The 21010-nt window shown below is 47.0% G+C and overlaps 1 protein-coding gene, 1 long non-coding RNA gene and 1 other non-coding gene across 3 annotated transcripts in view; 2 read left to right on the top strand and 1 right to left on the bottom strand.

The window, feature by feature from the left end:
• The window catches only part of LOC127041343 (zinc finger protein 551-like), an 804136-nt gene that overhangs the window by 413952 nt on the left and 369174 nt on the right, over window positions 1-21010 (top strand). The window lies entirely within an intron of this gene.
• Window positions 1-21010, bottom strand: part of LOC127041351 (uncharacterized) — a 133507-nt gene that overhangs the window by 13633 nt on the left and 98864 nt on the right. The gene's annotated exons all lie outside the window — the stretch shown is intronic.
• TRNAS-GCU (transfer RNA serine (anticodon GCU)) lies at window positions 10894-10975 on the top strand. Its single transcript has one exon. It is a non-coding gene; the product is annotated as a tRNA-Ser (tRNA).

Genomic DNA, 21010 nt, shown 5'->3' with positions numbered 1-21010 from the left:
TTCGTCTGGGCCAAAAAGTTCGTTCGTGACGACACCCTCCAGCCAAGGTTTACTGGACCCCACCAGGTTCTTTTAACAACCCAGACTGCAGTGTTCCTGGAAGGACGCAAATCTTGGATCCACCACTCCCACGTCAAGCCAGCCGTAGTGGACCACAGTGACGGACCAGCAGCTCTTGTCACCACTGAGGACACTGCCTTCGACCAGTGGACCAGCTTACCTCTCTCAGACATTAGACTTAAATTGACTCGAAAAAAATGAGAGGACCCTTTATTCTGACAACTGTATGGGTTTTTTTTATGCTTTTTTAGTTTATTTTCTGCTTATGAAGAATGCTGTGTTTTTGTAAATGACACCTACTCTGACACTTTTCAACGTACCAAACACCTAAGGGAAATGGCTAAAAACTATTCCTCTGGCCAGCCACCTTATGATTGGTGGGGAGCCTTATGGAATTGGCTGCCCGGATTTGGTGGGTTAAAAAAACTCTTGGTGGGTGTTGTTGGGGCCATAGTAGTCCTTATAATACTGTGTTGCTGTATTCAGTGTATCCCTCCCTCATAAACTCATGTAAGTCAGTTTATTCTTTTCCCACTTCAGCTAAAAGCCTTACTCTCCTTCGAATTGGCCCAGGCTGAAATTGCCAAGCGGCCCTTGAGATCTTGAAATAGGGTGTAGCTTTTGATTAATAGTTATCTCAAAGCTACAAATGGAGGAATGTTGGGTCTAAACTTTTGGTGAACTTTGGGGAGCCAAAACACACCCAGACTGACTGTCTCTGCATAATCCTTCCTGAACCCTTTTGAACAAAGCACTGACCTGCAAACTACTCATGACACACCCCTTTCCCTAGTAGCCATTAGCCTTTATCTCTATGCATTTACTTGTTAACTTGCTTTTTCCTGTAAAAATCTTAATTAATTATGCATGACCATTATCTTTTGTTAATCACTTTGTTTACTTCTGTGTATAAATATTAATGCTCACCCCTAATAAAGGGGCCACACTTAATCTAAAGCTTTTTAGAGCTAAGGATAGTGTGAGCCCGTTGATCACGCATTGGTTGTCTGGTCTCTGACAGAATTGTGTGCCCCATACCAACTCCGCACGAACTCGGGTGCTGGAGAGGTGAGTGAGGACTTGCTTTATTACCTAACAATGACATGGAGAAAGTTCAAGTGCAGTTCTGTCAACAGGAGAGAACTCTCCAATTTACTGGCCATGCTAACAAAGGACACAGCAGTGATTTAAAATCTCCACTTGGAAATGGTGAACAACAGCAGACCCCCGACTAACTGAAGGAAGTGCATATGACCATAGTGTAGTTCAGTTGTTTAGATCAATATTGTCTCAGATGGCTATGTTGGCAGGAGCAGCTCTCCTGCTGATGTGGCACTATCTACACAGGGGATTTGAGCTGTGTAACTACGTTGCTCAGCTGTCTCGATTTTTCACATCCTGAGCAATAATTATACCGATAAATGTCTGTAGTGAAGACCAGACAGTTTTCTTTTGTGTTCTATGCATTTACATCACTTCTCCCCTCCCTCCTACTACTTGGAAAGATTTAAAGTGTGACGAGAGGTATTTTTCCTCATGATGCAAACATTCCCGCATAGGAGACACCTTCCACCAACACGCATGGCAGGGAGAACCAGAGAGAGATGAACTCTCAGAAGTGTTGGGACAAACCACAACCTGAGCCAAGGTTCAGTTGTTGGCAATGAGATTAAAGAAAAACTAACATATGACAAGAATTTGTGATCTTTGAATATGTTATTGTTACCAACGAAAATGAAATGATAGGTGATGTTATTGGTTCAAGAGTAAGAGACTAATTGTTTGATAATCTGAATTATTTGGAAAACTGGAAGTTGTCTTGGTTTTTTTGTTTTTTTAGTTGTACAGAAAATGATGGCTAATCTTCAAAAAGTTACTTTGATATAATTTACCCCCTGTAGTGTGGGGAGTTCTGGTAGAAAACCTCACTCCAAAGGTTGGGGTGGGAGAATATGTGTTAGAGTGTATAACAGAATATTGGGCCTGTATAGATTTTATTTTTTTTGTATTTCAAATAGAGCATATTTTGCTTAGCTTCAAAGTCAATTTCTATTAAAAGGAAAAACTATTCGAGGAGACAAGTTGTCTAAGTTTTTACTTACTTACACTGTAAGGGTCACTGACTTCCCCACTTCTCTAATTTGCAAAGGAAAGACCTGACATCTGTCATAGCATGTGTCCAGCAGGTAGGAAAGCTGCAGTTGTCAACCATCAATACCAAGGAAAAGGCTGAAGTCCATTGCCTTTCATATCAAAAAGTCATTCAAAGGCTGGTCTACACTGAAAAGCTATGTTGACATGGCCACATCTCTCAGGGGTTTGAAAAATCCACTCCTCTGAGAGAAGTAGTTAATGTGACCTAAACCCCAGTGTAGACAGTGTTAGATTGTCAGAAGAATAATTGCAGCATTTGAAGGGTAGACACAGCCTTAGACAGACTGATCCCCTCTGGGAAGCGAGTCATGACATCAATTCCAGTTTTGACCCATCTCCCTATGTGTGAGAAAGCTGCTAGTATGGAGGGCTGAGCCAGCTGTCCGATCACCTGGTTCAACTGAGGGAAAAGCTCTTAGTGCCCATCAGTCCAAAGACTGAGAGAAATGTTGAATTCCAACCATTGTCATTTTAGTATCTTATTGTTCCTCTCTCTGTTTTTGTATTGGCCTTTCTGTTCTATCAGAGTGTGATTGTATAGCTCAGTGCATGTGTCATAAAAGCTCTTTGGTGGCAATTGGCAAAGAGGTCAAAGTAATTCACAAGAAACTCCTGTCTCAGACCTGACAAACTCATCACATCTAATGCACTGATTTTTATGATATTTATCCAGGAAGCTTAGCAGTGAGATCCCTAGTGAAAGCTTGTAAATTATTGTTGCCCCTGATCACTGCAAGAGATGTGTATGAGTCCACTTGAAAGAGTCATGTAAGTATATGGAATATTATGCCCATATGGTATTGTCGTGAAAATGAGTCACTCCAGTCACAGGTCTTGTTGGGGACCAGCCCATTCAAATGGGAGGGAATTGTCACCCGTCCCTTACTAGTCAGTTATGCGATGTATTGCTGCATTGTCAACCTTTGCACCAGCCCAGAAAAGCCAATGGAAAACTATCAAAGACAAATTGTAGACATCAAAATCCTGTGGAAGTGAAAAGGACAATATGACAATGAGGAAATGGTCCATTCTGTGAATATACACAAAAGACTGATTCATTTTATGACAGAGTGGAGAGAAACACTCTGGGTCCATTCACCAAGGAGATCACTACTGACCAGTGGTGCTTCAAGAAAGGCAGGGGCATGGCTCCTAGGGACTAGCAATCACTGCAATAGACTGTCACCTCAGACTTCAGTCTACTTAGACAGGGAAGGGAGCTATTAAAAAGTGTAGGTTGCATTCTGTGATTTTGTTTTGTTGGTAACGGTTGGTTTCCATCACTCACATTTATTTCTATTTAAATCTCTGTTCCTTGGTAAAGACATTTTCGTTTGTTTGATAACTGTGCTCAAGTGCTGTGTGTGATACAGTAGCGATGGGCTACAGTAAAATGTAACCTGCTTTGGGCAGAGAGGATCTGGAATTTTTCTAAGCCCTGGCCTACCCTAGAGGAGGGGATCACTCTAAGTTATGCAACTTCAGCTACATGCATAACATAGCTGAAGTCGATGTACTTAGATCAACTTAGCGTGGTGTCTTCGTTGCGGTGAGTCGACTGCTGCAGCTCCCGGTCGACTCTGCTTACGCCTCTCACCGAGCTGGAGTACAGCAGTCAACAGGAGAGCACTCGATGTATTGCATCTACACTAGACACGATATATCGACCCCCGCTGGATCACTCGCTGCCCACCAATTCGGCAGGTAGTATAGACATACCCTGAGTATCTGGTGATCGGAGCTGGACCCCGTAGGGGGACACATTGAAGGAACTCAGGGGTTAAGGTGCCTCTGTTGTCAACTGTCAGGGCTACTGTAGCTCAGAGGAGGCTGCTTGACTGCCTGGCAGGCTTAGGCGCCGCAGGCCTGGGAGGCGGAAGAAATGAAGCAGCTTCGGGGTGCGCGTGGTCGGAGCAGGGGTGAGCTGGGGTGAGGGGGGTGCCTCAGGGCACGGGTGTGGCAGGGGGGGGAGGGCAGCAAGGTGGAAGTTTCACCTAGGGCATGAAACATCCTTGCACAGGCCCTGCCCCATGCTCTGCCTGCAGCCAGCCCGTCTGCAGCCAGCCCTGCACCCCCTGCCCTGCCCGCAGCCAGCCACGTCCTCTCTGCCCTGCCTGCAGCCAGTCCCACAGCCAGCCCCTGACACACCCCCTGCCCTGTCTCCAGCCAACCCTTGCTGCAAGCCCCTGCTGCAAGCCAGCCAGTCCTGCACTCCTCTGTCTCCAGCCCTGCCAACCCCTGCCGCACCCCCTGCGTCCCTGCCTGAAGCGAGCCAGCCTACCCCACACAGCCCTGTCTCCAGCCAGCTCCACACCCCTTGCCCTGCCTGCAACCAGACCCTACCTCCGGCAAGCCCCATGTCCACTGGTGCCCTGCAGTTCCCAGGGCAGTAACTCTGCACATCTGCTTCAATTAGGAGGGCAGGGAGCAGCTGGAACCCACACCTGTGCACACCCTAGGGTGACCAGACAGCAAGTGTGAAAAATCAGGACAGGAGGTAGGGGGTAATAGGATCCTAGATAAGAAAAAGACCCCCAAATTGGGACTGTCCCTATAAAATTGGGACATCTGGTCACCCTAGCACACTCCCAGGACTCTTGAGTTCCATTGCTGGGTTTCCTATTGGTTTCACTGCTGGTTGTTTTCCTTTTTCTGTGAGACTTTGGGCAAGTTGCTCCCCTCTCTAGGGCTCTGTCCCCAGCAGTCAAATGGGGATTTCATACTTTCCCGCTATTGGAAAGTGCTGGGAGAATTCCCCAGCAAAAGCTGCTCTGACAGTGCTAAGCAGCATCTGACCATTCAAGGTCAGAGCGCACTGCCCAGGAGGAATGTTTGGCTCTGGGGTTTCACTTCAGCCCAGTCTAGAGAGAGGAGCCCAGCCATGTAGTTTGGCTCAAGAAGACCAAGTCTCCAATTCGTTAAGGATGTTTTGAATTCCAGTTCTGTGCTCCTAAATGCTTGGTGTCACTTGCAAATTTTAGAAGCATGCTCTCCACTCCATTTTCCAAATCATTCATGAAAATATTGAATAGTACCGGGCCCCGAACTGATCCCTGCCAGATCCACTAGGTACACCCCTCTCCGTTGGACAGGCAAACATGGAGAAGGGCTCTTGGAGTCTGGGATTTCAACCAGCTCTGAACTCACATTACCTGATTGCATCTAGACCACATTTCTCTCCTTTGTTTGTGAGAATGTCCTATGGGACTGTGTGGAAAAGCCTTAGTAATACCAAGCTAGATCCCATCTACTGTTTACCCACCTCCACCAGGCCCGGAACCCTGCCAAAGAAGGAAAGAGGATTGGTTTGGAATGTTTTGTTCTTGACAAATCCATGCTCATTAGTTCTAAGAACCAAATTATCCTGTAGGTGCTGCTGACAAACTGAGTGTTTAAGAATGTATTCCAGTATCTCTCTAGCTATGGAAGTGAGGCTAGCTAGTCTATAAGTCCCAGAGGTCTCTTTGTTCCCCTTTTAGAGATAGGTCCTGTCTTGTTCATGGATGGGAAGATGTTCTTTTTCAGGGATCTCAGATGAGAACTGGAGCACAAGACCTGGTTTGTCAAGGCCACAAAAATGGAGGCAGGAACCTCTTCTCTCCTGCTGGCAAAGAAACCCAAGTACCTAAAAGACAGGGACTCACATCCCTGAATGGGCTTTAAAAATGGAAGCGGTTAAAGATTGGCCCAGACCATTTCTTGTTTCCAGAGACAAGACATTTTAGCAAACTTTAGAATCCCTTGGTGCTAAACACCGTTAAACACCCCTTTCTCCTTCACAGTGGGCTTTAACACCCCTTATCTCACCAAGGCTCACGACCGCCCAGAGCTCGAGAATTGACTCTGTTCCTATTGGATAATGGGGAGAGCCTGAGGTACAGAGAAGGGAAGTGACCTGTCACCAGATGGATCAGACTGAACAGGTTTCAAACTCCAGGAGGCTCTTACTGTCTAAACAGGGATGGCTGTTTTCTAGTAAAATCACTAAAAGGGAAGGAGAAAACTCAAAAGAAGTTGCTCCTGGCGCTTACGTCCATGAACCCGAATACTCTCTCAGTCCTCAAAGAGAGACTTGGAGAAGGATACTTGCTAAAGCAAAGCCACAGGGATCTCTGAGGTTTCCCTGGCCCCTCGCCCCTGTCCTGCCTGGCTGATGTCAGCATCTCTCTGTGAGGTCACCGCCTTCCCACCACCTTGGACCAATAGTTTGAGGTCCTGCAAAAGGCCTTTGTGATGTCACTGCCACACCCCTCCCTTGCTGGGCTAATGTCCTGTGCCTTGGCCAGGAACTTTGGAGGTTTGAGCTAGTCCATGTGCATCACCCCACTCAAGGAGTGTTCGTTCTAGGCAGCAAGCTGGCGAGACAGGAAAACATCAGATGCTGCTCCCAATGCTACATTCGGTTTTTCAGAAATTAGTCGACTTTATGGCCAGAAGAGACCATTAGAGCATCTAATCTTACTCCCTTCATTATCACAGGCCTCCTGTATGACACAAGAGCTACTTTTGGGGAAACACATTCCAGAATAACATCTTGTCTTCATTGAATGACATCAGGAGATGGAGAATCCAGCACTTTCCTTGGTAGCTTGTTCCTGTGGTGAATTGTCACTGTTGAATATTTGTGCCTTATTTGTAATATGAATTTGTCTCTTTTCACCTTCCAGCCATTGGGTCTTGTTATGCCTTTCTCTGTTCCATTCAAGAGCCCTTTAATAGCCAATCTTTTTTCTCTCCATTAAGGCACTTCAACACTTCAGTGAAATCACCTTTTGTCATAAAGAAATAGCTAAGGGTTAATGTCTCTTACACCTGGAAAGAAGTAATCTAAAACACCTGACCAGAGGACCAATCAGGAACAAGACTTTTCAAATCTGAGTGGAGGGTTTTTTGGTGTGTAAGTCCTTTGTTCTGGGTCTTCTGCCTGCACTCTCTCGGCTATGAGGAGTGAATTTTTCTATTTCCTGCTTTCTAATCTTCTGTTTCCAAGTTGTAAGTACAAAGATGGTTTGTTGTTTTGTATTTACATGTCTATAGTTGCTGGAGTGCTTTGAATTGTATTCTTTTTGAATAAGGCTGTTTATTCACTATTCTTTTAAGCAAATGACCCTGTATTTGTCACCTTAATACAGAGAGACCATTTTTATGTATTTTTCTTTCTTTTTACATAAAGCTTTCTTTTAAGACCTGTTGGAGTTTTTCTTTAGTGGGGAACTCCAGGAAATTGAGCCTGTGCTCACCAGGGAATTGGTGGGAGGAAGAAGTCAGGGGAAATCAGTGTGTGTTAGATTTACTAGCCTGACTTTGCATTCCCTCTGGGTGAGGGGAAAGAGAGATTAGTACTTCTGTTTCCAAGGCTGGAAACGGGAGGGTGGAATCCCTCTGTTTAGATCCACGGAGTTTACTTCTGTGTCTCTCTCCAGGAACACGGAGGGGGGAAGGGAAAAGGTTTATTTCCCTTTGTTGTGAGACTCAAGGGATTTGGGTCTTGGGGTCCCCAGGGAAGGTTTTTGGGGGGACCAGAGTGCCCCAAAACACTCTAATTTCTTGAGTGGTGGCAGCTTTACTAGGTCCAAGCTGGTAACTAAGCTTGGAGGTTTTCATGCTAACCCCCATATTTTGGACGCTAAGGTCCAAATCTGGGACTAGGTTTATGATACCTTTCAATCTTCTTTTGATAAGCTAAACAGGTTGAGCTCTTTCAATAGCTCACTAGAAGGCAGTTTTCTCCAGCCCTCAGAACATTTTGGTGGCTTTTGCTGCTCCAGCTCCAATTTCACAATATCTTCTTCAAATGAGGACACCACAAACTGGAGGCTATTCCAATATCAGTCTCACTGATGCCGTGTCAGCTCCTGTGACGTTATTGAATATAATCTGTAACTTTACAGATCACCATTGCGACCACTGTTCTATATTTGCAGCCAATATTGTAGAAAGGTTGTCGTGTAAGGGGTCTGTGGAGAGGTTCTGATTGGCTGATTATAATGATGCTATCTCTAGATGTGTATCATTTTTGTAGTTGATGTTATGAATATTGGCTCTATGCTGTCTGTATTTCAAAATTGTTCTATGCACCCCGGACAAGTTGGTGTCAGTTCTGCCTAGCCTGCTTGATGGCCCGTTAAGGACCATCAACTATACAATCGACCCATTGAGAGAAGGCAGATATGCCTTGTGACTCAGCAAGGTATGTAGGGACCTGCCTATGGACAGAACTCTAAGGTTTTTTTGTGCCACGTGCTGGATAGAGTGTCCTCGGGACAAAGAAAGCAAGACCACATGGCAAGAGACTATAAAAGGCTGATGCCTCATCTCCATCTTGTCTTCAATCCTGCTTCATACCTGGAGGAACTTTGCTACAAACTGAAGCTCTGAACAAAGGACTGAATGACCCATCCCAGCTGTGGATGGACTCCAGCAACTTGATTTGAACCTGCAGTTTATTCCATCACTGCTACAAGCCTGAACCAAGAGCTTTGCCATTACTGCATGTGAAGGGTTAAAAATCCATGTGCATTTTGTATAACAACCTGGTCTATGGATTGCGCCAGATCTTTTCCAGACGCAAAGTCCAGAATATGGTCAAGGGACCAGAGACCTAGCAAATAGTGACCAGCTAAGAGAAAGCTGGGGTAAACAGAAAGCCTTGCTTGCTAAGATAGGCCTGGTCAGCAAATTGCCAGGTGTTGGAGCTAAGAACTAAAGAATTGTGTCTTATTCAGAGTTGCAGATTGAACAAAGAATCCCTGTTTCTATTGCGTTTGTTTCTTCTGTAGGGAGACATTCTTCCCACAGATCCAACTTTGAACTTATGAGAGGTTGTCACATGTCAGTATAAGATACGGCATCCTTCCACTGCTCTTCCCAGGGACCAATGCTTTGCCTTTAGACACACAGAAAATAATCTTTATTGCCATATACTTTCACTGTTTCTTTGCTTTAAACACTAGGAATTTACTTGTTGGACAATTAAAGGCGTTGCTCCATTCCTATGGACCCCAAAGCAGAATTCAACATATATATTTTATACTAATAACATTTTATTAAAGTATTCATTAAATGTTAACTTGCTAACTTGAGACCATGGGCGGAGACATTGCATGACCTGTTAACCATTGGCTAATGTGCTTATCTTGTCTTGCTGCATAACCTATCCCGGGTGTGGAACCGCCTACCTTGTCATTTTCCCTTCCCCTTGGAAAATTTGTATATTCTATTGTAATCAATTAATTGACAGTGTCTCCAAGCCTAATAAGCAAGGGGACACTCCGCCAGTGCTGTGTGTAATACTCCTATGCTTGACCTGTACAGGGTGTGGATTTATGTCCTTCAGAGAACAAAGAACGAGCTGGAGGCCAGGTGAGCAGGTTGCCAGGGAAACAGAACAAAGGACAGAAGAGGGGCAAAGGGCCTGGCTGAGTTGGGCTGCTGGAAGCAAGAAGTCTGCTGGGTTGGGGACTCGATGGGAGAGCCCAGGCTCTGAGTTCTGGGTTCCCCAAGATGGACGTTGCTGAATCTTCCTGCTTCCTGTGCTAACACAGAACTTTCCCAGCTGGATTCCAGACCACTAACAAACCTTCTGTTTTACAATGTTGGCTGAGAGTCACTGGCGATTGTGGAAGTTGGGGGTGCATGACTCCCCTTTGAGGGGGGTGTAAGGCTTTCCCAGGTGTCCTGCTAAGGTGACTCACTACAGGAAGCTCCTGGTGTGGAACAGGGGTGCTGAAAAGTCCAAGGTCAGTCCCAGGAGGTGCTGAGGGCAAGGAGGCTTCCCCCAGTGAGATCATCCCCTGGGGGGTGTCACACTGATAATAACTCTGCCTGGGTTTGGTTCAGAGCTGTTCCAGAGCACGGAGCATGTGTCCACCCCCCATCATGTGACCTGCAGGCTCCACTCTGGCAAAGCTCCCTGTCCCTGGGCTTTAGTAGCACTAGCTCCTGCTTAGTGACTAGGGGTCAGTTTAGGGCAGCGGTCCCCAAAATGTGGGGTATGACTCCTAGGGGGGCACAGAGGAACATTCATGGGGGCACCTCAGGGCCCAATCCAGCCCCATTGAGGTCAGGGAGGGAGAACCACTCAGCCCCACTCTGTCCCAGCTCTTCACCCATCCTGCCCTCAACCTGAGCCCCTGGCCTAGCTGTGACCCGCTTACCTGTTTCTGCACCCCTCTCCCCAGCAAGCAACGGCCCCACTCCCAGCCCTGGTTCTTGACCGTGGCTTCCGAGGGGCCGCAGACACGGATAAGAGGGCACAGTGTGAAAAGTTTGGGGACCGCTGGTTTAGGGTGACATCCTGAATTGCTTCTATGCAGTTGAATGAAAGGTATTCTTCACTCACCTACCCCTCAGTGAGGATGGACTAGGTCTGTTCTGCTGCCCTTCACTCATACAGGAAGGAGAATAACATTTCATCCCACTCAATTCTAAAGTGATTTGTAACCCAACACCACCAAAAGTGGTCATTTTTGGAAAGTGGCCCCATGATGCTGCATATCTAGGCAGAGTAGGTGTGTCTGTGCAAACACGGTCTGTTCCTGAAGTCTTTCCCCAGCTCATCTCTAGATGTGAGGGGGGAGCTCATTCAGACCCGGCTTCCACGTAGTATTAAAAAACTCCTTAGTGTCCCTATCAGTGCCAGCCTTAGATTTCTCCTCCTGTCCCTGTCCTAGCAGCTCAGATGAGGTGACCGAGTGGTTAAGGTGATGGACTGCTAATCCATTGTGCTCTGCACACATGGGTTCAAATCCCATCTTCATCAGATGTATTTAATATTCACCCCTCCTTTATAGACAACCCTCTCTCCCTTTGGTACAATGACAGATCAAACAATGTTGCTTCTTGCAAACAAAAAACTTCCCAGAAACTCCAATCCTCCCTTGCTTTAAATAAAACGTCTAAATCCCACATTTCTAAAAAAAATTCTCTAGTCTTGTATTTCTTAGTTTTTATGTCAAAAGGTAACAGCCTCATAATCTCCCCCAAACACTTTGGGACCTGCCTAAATTCTTAAAATACCCCCATCCTGAGCAAGGTCACAACAGTGAACCAGAGCTAGTGTCTAGGCCAAGCTGTTCTGAAGGGGGCAACTCAAACATTTTCTCCCTGCTTCCCTTGGCAAAGTTTGACTGAGAAAACAAAATTCCCCAAACTGAAAATTTTCTGCTGAAAAACCAGTAGTAGTTTGGGGACTTTGATTTGAATGTATTATTATTATTCTTTTCTGACCTATGAATTATTTCAGTTCAGTGTTTGTTAGCCAGATGTGTTTACAGGTGTTGAGTTGTGGGGGAGAGAGGCCAACTCATGATGTCTCTCCCCCTCTTTCATAGTTTCTTCCAACTTGCTAGGAAGTACCTTTTCTACAATGTGAGTAAAGCAGTGTCCACTGTCTCTGTGCTATCTCGGAGAAATCTGCATTGTACACGGTTCCTGGGATAGTCCTTGGGAATGTGGATCCCTTTAATGGGCCAGCAGCAAGTCTGGCTTCTCCATTGTCACACCTGACAAGCTGGTGGTGGGCATTTCCCAACCTCATAACATATTTCAGTAACTCACACGGAACAAAACTTAATAACTTCCCAACCAATGCTACACACACAATCCAACACGATATTAAGGTTCAACAAACCAAGACTTTTGAAATGATACCTCACCAGGCAGGCTTCGTACAAACCGTATAATCATTATATAAGAGTGGTGAATATGTGCTGCTTTGAGCACAGCGTGCCACACCTGGGCTGACAGAGCTGCATTAAAGTGCAACAATTTTCAGCTTATGTGATTGGAGGCTATCTGGTGTTGGGAGGGGAACAGGAGAAAGGACAAAAGAAGCATGAGACAAAGAGACAGGAGGGAGGGAGGGAGGGAGAGGTGGATGGAGGAAAAGGTGAAACAAAAAGGACAAACCCTAATGTCCCCAGTGATTCTAAGGGACAAAATCCCAGGTGCAGAATATACTTCTGCCTCCTTAAACTCATGTTTTCCATGCCTAGAATTCAACTGACACCAGATGGATCAGACTGAACAGGTTTCAAACCTCGAGGAAGCTCTTACCTTCTCAACAGTAAAATCAGGAAAAGGGAAGGAGAAACCTCGAAAGAGGTTCCTCCTGGCACTCATGTACGTGAACCCGAATACTCTCTCAGTCCTCAAAGAGAGACCTGGAGAAGGAGACTTGCTGAAGCAAAGCCACAGGGGTCTCTGAGGTTTCCCTGGCCCCTCGCCCCTCTCCTGCCTGGCTGATGCCAGCATCTCTCTGTGAGGTCACCACCTCCCCACCACCTTTGACCAATAGTCTGAGGCCCTGCAAAAGGCCTTTGTGATGTCACTGCCACACCCCTCCCTTGCTGTGCCAATGTCCTGCCCCTGGCCAGGCACTTTGGAGGTTTGAGCTGCTCCCTGTGGATCACCCCACTCAAAGAGCGTTCTTTCTAGGAAGCAAGCCAGTAGTTTTGGATCATCTGCAAATTTTGTCACCTCATTTTTTAGCAGATCATTTATGAATATGTTGACTAGTCCTAGTCCCAGTACAGACACCACTAGTTACCTGTTTCCATCCTGAAAACTGACCATTTAGTCCTACCCTTTGTTTCCTATCTTTTAACCAGTTATTGATCCACATGAGGACCTTCCAGAGATGAAAGTAAGCTGATATGTTCTGGTATGGGGTACTGGCAAGAGCCAGTACGCTGTGCCAGCCTGGCCCGGCTTCCCCAGGCTGGTGATTTAAAGGGACCATGGCTCCCTGCAGCTGCCGGAGCCCCGGGCCCTTTAAATCGTCTCCCAAGCCCCCTTGCTGGAGCCCCAGGGAGCAAATCACTACCATGGAATGCTGCTCTCTCCAGCTCTGTGAACACAGAGCAGGGGCAGCAGAAGCTTCCTTACAGCGGGGGGGGGGGCACCATTGTCCGAACTGTTGCACCCCGATGACACTCCTTCCTTAAGGACCCCCACTCACAGCACCTCTCCCCTCGAGGCCACACCCACAGAACGCCTCTTCCCCAAGACTGCACCCTTCCTCCCCCCATCATTTGTCCTAACAGCCAATAAAGAGTGATGGGGCCATGGCCCTCTAACCCCCCTGTTCCAGCACCTCTGACACAGAGCTAAGCAGGCAGCAGTATGTGTGTGTGTGTGACAGAGAGTGCCGTGCTGAGCTGAGCTGAGCCAGTGAGAGAAGAGGGGCTGATGTTGGGGCTGTCCCCTACCCCCTGCCTCAGGACTAGTTGCTTCCAGCAGCTTAGAACTTAGAGACAGTGTGCCGACATAGTCACTCTTCCGCAATGCACACACTGTCTCTCCTCCCCACACACACACGCTCTCTACCCCACCACTTGCATATTGTAGTTGAAAAGCAGCTGGCAATCTAGTAGGATACCCATAGAACAATGGGATAGAGAAACCTGCATCATGTGATGCTGTACCAGCCCATGAGGCATTGCAAACCCTTCCCAAAGCACCCTACAGCCAGTTGCACATTGGGATAGCAACCCACAGTGCACTGCTCTCTGTGGTGATCCAAGAGATTCTAGCATGGATGTGCACTGGTGACACAAGGTGGACATGCAACAGCTGTTCAGTTAAAACACTTTAACTAAAGCCATATCACCCATTAGTGTAGGCCTAGCTTGAGAGTGAGACAAGGCCGAGCTCTATTGAAACAAAAGAACCACAACTTCCTCCATAGTTTGACTGCAGATCCAGTGGTCCTTGGTTCAAATCCAAGTGCCCCCTCACAAACCTCTTCCTTCAATAAAAATAATTCCATTTCCAGTATGTTTAGGAGCTCCACTAAATAGGGACCCCTGAAATGAATGGACACACTCAATGTTTTCCTATGCAAATGCATAAAAACCTAGCAAACATGTCCCCCAACTGAAATCACTTCCAATCCTCTAAGTCTCTAGGTTTGTTTTCATCAATTAAACAAAGGTACATGAAAACACATTTGCAGGTCCTTGGCCTCCATGGGCTACAGTGCGCAGAAGAACAAGAACCACATCCACTTGGGAGGAATGGACTAGTTTCTATTACATTTGGTAAGTAAGTTGCCATTGGGACTGAAAACTCTACTGGAGATGGACAGGAGCCTGTTACAAAAATAAAATAACCAAGATTTACCAAACTACCAGTTACACATTCAATCCTCTGTTTGTGCACACGGCATCAACTGGGGCTCTAATAAATGGCAGCCTTCCTTTAACACGGATCGTTGTTCCATGTAACTTTCAAATACATTCAAATGGCAGCTGTTTAGAGGTCATGGGCTGCTAGTTCATGAGCAGCAGCAGGGTCTCTGTACGTTTACCAACCGTAGAGCTGAGTCTGTCTGCATCCAAGTAACTGTAGAGTCAGTGTAGTAATTGAACAGTCTCACTTTCTGATCTCGTTGATCATTTGGGTAGAAACAGCAACAGTTTGGTGTTTTTTTGGTTTTTTTCCTCTTCATTTTCTCCTAAGGAATTGTGATCTTGAGCATGTTATTTTAAGTTCCCTGTGGGTCAGGACAATTCTTTCTCCTTGATATAACTGGGGAAGTGACCTGTTTGTATAACCTAGAATAAAGGAGCTTCTGTAAAGCAGTTTTGCTATTAAATATGCTGGGAAAAATAGTAAATTCTGCCGCCAGGCACCAGGCCAGGATCAACTGATGGGGCCAGGACCAATTAATTAGAGGAGAAACAAACTCTTGAGAAGTAGATGTAATTTGTCCCCAAACCTTTCCTTGTTCTCATATGTTATCAGGGATTCTCTTTTAGAGGGCAGAGTTAAGGTTATCTGGGCATGTACCATCACTCTGTATTCCCTGTTTTTCCAGAGTTTGAGTTTTACTGAACTTGATGTTCTAGAAGGTAAGAGATTCACAAAGTTAACTCTATGTTAATAAAGGCTATTGTTAGTGACAAATAATGAGACTAATCCCTCACTGCGGTAATTCCACTGACTTCAGTGTGCTCTTTCCCCATTTCTAGTTCCAAAAAAAAATAAGCAAATTAAAACAATCTTGAGAACTAAAATGCTGTGAGAAAGTGGAAATTTTAGCAGCTCAAATAATTCAGTTTCTTCTGTGTCTTGTGCATGTGTAAATGGCACATGTTGATTTATAAGCACATCTTTCTTAACTTCTTTAAATATTCTGTAGTACATTGACTATATCAAGTGGGTTGTTCAATGCAGTGAGGTTTTCATGCATTGCCCAAAACATATTTTTCATGTTATGTAAATGAACACAACTCATTGAACACAAAATTTTGTATTTCATGCTGTGAACTGTGTCAGTTAAACCCTGAGCATGTGGGCAAGACTCACCAGCCAGCACCCAGGAAAGAATTCTCTATAATAACTCAGATCCCAATCCATCTAATATCTCATCACAGACCACTGGGCATACTTACCTGCTCATTAGGAGGTTAGGAAGTCCCCCACTCCAGTGTTCTTCTATTCCCACCTTACACCCTACAGGATTTTCAGTGGGTGGCTAGGTGGAAGGTGCTTGCAAGATGGCTTCATTGGCAACAGTGGCTGCCCTCACAGCAGCGGGGGTCACATCAGCGAGCCCCCCCGCCGCTCCTTTGGCTCAATCTGAACAGAGGTCAATATACCACTGGGTGTGATAAGCCAATTTTAGGGAGCTTCCTCTGAAGGTGAGCAACTGTCCCCAGAACTTACTGACAGGAGCTTTAAAGTATTTGCAAATGTGCAGGCCGGCATGTACAGAGCAAAGGCTGCCCACGGGCACTGTGTCAGACTCTGGCACTGCTTGAGACAATGGACCATCTTCAGACATCAGGTAACCCAGGATCTAAGGCAGGAATGGAGTGAGGAAGCAAGTCGCACTGAGCAAGGCAGGCAAAAATTGATCTTGCCTTCGTAGGAGCTCGCAATGATGCCCTTTTTGTGTGCCAGGGCTGACAAAAACATCCCAGACAGAGAAGCAGCAGGCCCCAAAAGTGCCCTTGGGGTGCTGACTTAGCTCAGTTGGGAGAGTGTTAGACTGACAATGTAGAGGTCCCTGGTTCACTCCTATGCTTTGGCATGCTCTTTGTGCGCAGCAGTGGGCTTTTCTCTGGAAGCACAGCAGTGCCTTGACCCACCACGAGTCCCTCATTTCAGGCTCCCAAGCAAGAAAAGACAGCACGGACTTGTGCATCAAGTTGGCCCACCTGACCTGTCTTTCTTCTCTTGCTCTTTGTCAGCAAGGGGAAGAAAAAGAAGCTCTCCTTCAAGCTGGAGTCAGAAGGGTGACGTCAGGATGACTTCCTGAGTGCCGGCTCCAGTCCTTTGCTCTACCAACTGACCTATCGAAGGGCTGCCAGCTCTCTCTCCAGGTTTGCCCATCGGTGTGTTCAGAATGGAGAGGGGTAACTAGTGGTGTTCCCCAATGGTCAGTCCTAGGGCCAATCCTATTCAATTTATTCATAAATGATCTGGAGAAAGGGGTAAACAGGGAGGTGGCAAAATTTGCAGATGATACTAAACTGCTCAAGATAGTTAAGACCAAAGCAGACAGTGAAGAACTTCAGAGAAGTATCACAAAACTGTGATTGGGCAACAAAATAGCGAATGAAATTTAATGTGGATAAATGTAAAGTAATGCACATCTGAAAAAATACCCCCAACCAACATACAATATGATGGGGGCTAATTTAGCTGCAAACTAATCAAGATAGAGATCTTGGAGTCATCATGGATAGTTCTCTGAAGACGACCATGCAGTGTGCAGCAGCAGTCAAAAAAGCAAACAGGACTTTAGGAATCATTAAAAAAAGGAGAAAAGAGAGAGAATATCTTACTGCCTTTATATAAATCCATGGTACACCCACATCTTGAATACTGTGTACAGATGTGGGCTCCTCTTTTCAAAAAAGATATACTGGCATTAGAAAAGGTTCAGAGAAGGGCAACTAAAATGATTAGGGGTTTGGAATGGGTCCCATATGAGGAGAGATTAAAGAGACTAGAACTTTTCAGCTTGGAAAAGAGAAGACTAAGAGGGGATATGATAGAGGTATATAAAATCATGAGTGGTGTGGAGAAAGTGAATAGGGAAAAGTTATTTACTTGATCCCATAATATAAGACCTAGAGGCCACCAAATGAAATTAATAGGCAGCAGGTTTAAAACAAATACAAGGAAATTCTTCTTCAGGCAGACATTGTCAACATGTGGAACTCCTTGCCTGAGAGGGTTGTGAAGGCTAGGACTATCACAGGGTTTAAAAGAGAACTAGATAAATTAATAGGTTTCAGAATGGAGGCCATGTTAGTCTGTATCAGCAAAAAGAACGAGGAGTACTTGTGGCACCTTAGAGACTAACAAATTTATTTGAACAACAACTCTGACATCATAATAAAAAAGGCTGACAAAGGAGGTGCTGTCGTCACCATGAATAGGTTGGAATATGAACAAGAGGCTGCTAGGCAGCTCTCTAACTCCACATTCTACAGGCCATTAGCCTCTGATCCACTGAGAGTTACCAAAAGAAACTACACCATCTGCTCAAAAAACTCCCTGAAAAAGCACAAGAACAAATCTGCACAGACACACCCCTAGAACTCCAACTAGGGTATTCTATCGTCTACCCAAGATCCATAAACCTGGAAATTCTGGATGCTCCATCATCTCAGGGATTGGTACTCTGACAGCAGGATTGTTTGGTTATGTAAACTCCCTCCTCAGGCCGTACATTACCAGCACGCCTAGCTATCTTTGAGACACCACTGATTTCCTGAGGAGACTACAGTCCATTGGTGATATTCCAGAAAACACCATCTTGGCCACTATAGAGATAGAAGCCCTCTACACCAACAAAGATGGATTACAAGCCGTCAGGAATAGTATCCCCAATAATGTCACGGCAAACTTGGTGGCTGAACTTCGTGACTTTGTCCTCTTCCACAACTATTTCACATTTGGGAACAAAGCATACCTTCAAGTCAGTGGCACTGAGGTGGGTACTCACATGGCCCCACAGTATGCCAAAATTTTTATGGATGACTTAGAACAACGCTTCCTCAGCTCTCATCCCCTAACTCCCCTACTCTACTTGCGCTACACTGATGACATCTTCATCATCTGGACCCGTGGAAAAGAAGATCTTGAGGAATTCCACTGTGATTTAAACAATTTCCATCCCACCATCAATCTCAGCCTGGACCAGTCCACACAAGAGATCCACTTCCTGGACACTACAGTGCTAATAAGCGATGGTCACATAAACACCACCCTATACTGGAAACCTACTGACCACTCTACTTACCTACATGCCTCCCGCTTCCATCCAGACCACACCACACGATCCATTGTCTACAACCAAGCTCTAAGATACAACCGCATTTGCTCCAACCCCTCAGACAGAGACAAACACATACAAGATCTCTATTTAGTGTTCTTACAACTACAATACCCACCTGCTGAAGTGAAGAAACAGATTGACAGAGTCAGAAGAGTATCACACCACCCAACCCCGACCTGTTCCTGGGAGGTGTCGGTATTGACCCAGGCCGCCGAGCACCATGGAGTGAAGAGACCAATTTTATCAGTAAGTCAGACCCCCCGGCTGCCCACTGCCTGGATTACCTCCCCCCAGGTGATGCAAGCCGCCGTCCAGAGCCATTGCTGGGCCCCAGGGGCAGCCACACAAGCCACGGGGATTGGCAGCTCCCAGGAATCTCGGCAAGGAATCTCCAGGCTGGAGGGTTTCCCCTAGTGCCGGATCCACCCTCAGGGTCCAGCCAGGCAGCAGCTTCCACCCAAGGCTAGTGAGCTAACAGCAGCAGCGTGGCTGGGGGGCTCGGCCGGTGACTGGGGCCAGTCGCCTGAGCATGAACCCAGCTGACCCCAGGAGATGGACCCGGGTCACCAGCCCAACCCACCACGCGGCTGCTGCCGCTACCCCTTTAGTGCGCGAGCTCCCATGGATCACGCTGGGGAGATCCCCCAGCTGCAGGGTAGATGCCCCTGAGCGCCTGGCAGGGCACAGCTCCTGGCTGCCCTGCCCTGCTGAGTTCTCTACTAGGCTGGGTGGATTTGGGGCCAAGGGTGCTGGGTGACAGGGGGGCATTGGCTGTGGGCTGGGACTGTCACTTCCCCCCCGCCCATCCAACAGGATCACAGCAAACGAAACCAGCTCAGCCTGCAGGGGAAGAACTCAGTCCAGGGCCTGGTGCATTCTAGGAGCAGGGACAGTGCAGAGAAAGGGCAGATACAGGGCACCTCTGAACACTCCATGCAGAACTGCTTGTCCTGACCCACAGCCCCTGTTATCCCAGTCCTGGGCTCCCCTCTCACTGCTCTGCCAGTGCCCCTCACTCCCGATCCACAGACCTCCCCTCTCTGTATCTGTGACTTCTGCTACTGAACCACCAATGCGCTGACTCCTCTTGTGAGACATTTCTCTGCACAATACTGCTGCTATTCCAGTTACTGACTCCAGGAAACATTTTCCTTAGCCTGGTTGTGTGTGTCACTGGTTTCTATAGCAAAGATCAGTCCCTGGCCCTGTGGCCCAGACATCCTCATTCACATCAAGCTTCAAGTTGAGAATCATTTCCCATTCCCGCTCTGTGGGAGGGGAGACATTTAAACGTGCTCTCTGTGCGACTGCACATGGCTAAGCAAAGAGAACAAACCCCAAATCCCCCCTGTGCTTTGGGAGCCAGGTTAGCTGTGGGAATTCTGTAGTTCAGATGACTTCACGCCTGGGCATTATGATTCTCTACCAGTTTCTCTGGCAGTGGGGTAGTTTTGTGCTCACAGCTGTGATGGCAGAGTGGGTAAGGCATTGGAGTTGAAATCCGATAGGATTCCGCTGTGCAGGTTTGAATCTTGCTCACAGTGAGGCCTGTGTTTTAGCCAGTCTCTCATCCGGGCAATACCTCTCTACAACCCCCGAGACACTCTCAATTCTCTCCCCACTCCAAGTAAATCCTGTTCTGCTCCTTTCATAGAGATGCCTGGGACACCACTTCTCAGCACCTGAAGCCTCTGGCACTCACCTAGTGCCCCATAGATCAGCCATAACCCTGGTTCTGCTTCTCTCTCTAGCGTGCGAAAGGAGCCAAGTCAGTGACTCTATGGGTGCTACAGGGCTGCAGAACCAACAGAGAGAAAAAAAAAAAAAAGGTGCCCAGCAGCCATCTCTGCCCCTGCACCTCCCACCTGCTAGGAGGCCTGGCTGATAAGCTCCTCCTCTTCTCCTCCTTCAGCGCCTCTCGCTGGCCATTGATGGGGTGTGCTGGAGGAGTGAGGAGAGAAAGAAGTGGGGCAGGGTCGGGTAGGAAGAGATTTGATGGTTTGGGGGCAGGGCCTGAGGTGGAGCAGGCATTGAGCACTGCCCGGGAATTCTCAAAGTCAGCGCCTCTGAGCGCAGAAGCCTTCCCTGAGTCTGAGCTGCCAGGATCCCTGCCGCAGAGCAGGTGCCACAAGTCTCAGCCTCTCTGTCCCACACATGGCTCTGGGCACCACCAGGAATCATTTGGCTCCTGGCACACAAGGCAACTTTAAATCTGAGTCACTGGACAGCAGCTCAAACCCTGGCTCCTCCCATTAAGAGCCTGATGCTCTACTGACTGAGCTAGCCAGGCTTGCTAGGAGCCTCTACCCCTCCTCTTCTTCTCCACGGCCACTGCCAATTCCTCCTCCTCTTCCTCCCTCCTGCACCTGAGGGTCACTAAATCTCCTCACCTAGACAGCCAGCCTGTTCCCTGCACCCCAATCCCCCATGCCTGAGCCTCCCTGCTAAAGTCCTGCACCTGGCTCCATAGAATTAATTCTCACGTGTCGCTGGGAACTC

This window comes from Gopherus flavomarginatus (assembly GCF_025201925.1).
Source record: "Gopherus flavomarginatus isolate rGopFla2 chromosome 13 unlocalized genomic scaffold, rGopFla2.mat.asm SUPER_13_unloc_2, whole genome shotgun sequence".
Classification (NCBI taxonomy): Eukaryota; Metazoa; Chordata; order Testudines; family Testudinidae; genus Gopherus; species Gopherus flavomarginatus.
This window is presented reverse-complemented; position numbering and strand designations above follow the sequence as displayed.